Here is a 1,126-nt window from a genome sequence, read left to right as displayed (position 1 = left end):
GCAAAAGGCGACATGCTACCGAATCCCCTCCTCGTATGAGCGGATTTCTGCCATAATAAAATATATGTTGTGCTGTTTAGTTTCGAGTCTGCATTCCATTTTCTTCCTTAAGAAATTTAATGTACGGAATTGGAATACACAGGATGGTGTATGTCCACTTCTCCTACAATCCTTCCCGCTTCGACGATATTACTGAAATAATAACACCAGTACTCTGGTGTTAAGATGGAGTTTGGTTCAACAAAATATTCTGAATGTTGAATTGATGGTGCGTTGGAAAGGTATTTCGGAGTGAGCACATAAAAAAAATTTTTAATGCAAAGGACTTAGCAACGAGGAGTGCAGTGTAGAGGTTGGTTAGCACGGGTTTGTGACTAGATACTCTACATCACACTTAACTGATGTTGGGATTAGAAAAACACAGCAGGGTAGTGATGGCTGGAGATAGGAAGGAAACAAAACTGCTTCAATATGGATATGGCAAATATTAGGAGAAAACAAGAAATGATTCATTAGAAATGGAACAAAATGGCTTCCGTGCGGTTGGGTAATTGCTGCTGCACTCTGTGCATTAGGGTAGTTGCATGGATGAAGGAAGAAAGAAGAAAAGAAGAAAAATATTAGATTTGGATCGAAACAACTCGGACAACCTCTCAGGACATCGGTGTCGCACGGGACTACACGAGAAGGGGAGATAATTGTGGATGAGACACAAAATCGTTTGTGAGTGTTAGTTGCCAGCTTAGGAAGAGAGTGTCTCGCAATACAGACTGTATATAAGATGTGTGTGTGTGTGTGTGAGTGCGCGCCTGCGTGCGTGTAAGTATATATGTATGTATGTATGCATGTATGTGTTGATGGCACTCCGTCGTTTACGACGTCGAGGGTTCCAGTTGATCCGATCAACTGGAACAGCCTGCTCGTGAAATTAACGTGCAAGTGGCTGAGCACTCCACAGATACGTGTACCCTTAACGTAGTTCTCGGAGTATATTCAGCGTGACACAGTGTGACAAGGCTGACCCCTTTGAATTACAGGTACAACAGAAGCAGGAAGAAAGAGTGAGAGAAAGTTGTGGTGGAAGAGTACAGCAGGGTTCGCCACCATCCCTTGCCGGAGCCTCGTG

The sequence above is a fragment of the Octopus bimaculoides genome, chromosome 15 (genome assembly GCF_001194135.2).
Source record: "Octopus bimaculoides isolate UCB-OBI-ISO-001 chromosome 15, ASM119413v2, whole genome shotgun sequence".
NCBI classification, from domain to species: Eukaryota; Metazoa; Mollusca; class Cephalopoda; order Octopoda; family Octopodidae; genus Octopus; species Octopus bimaculoides.
The sequence above is the reverse complement of the archived record's forward strand: the minus strand, read 5'-3'. Positions refer to the sequence as shown.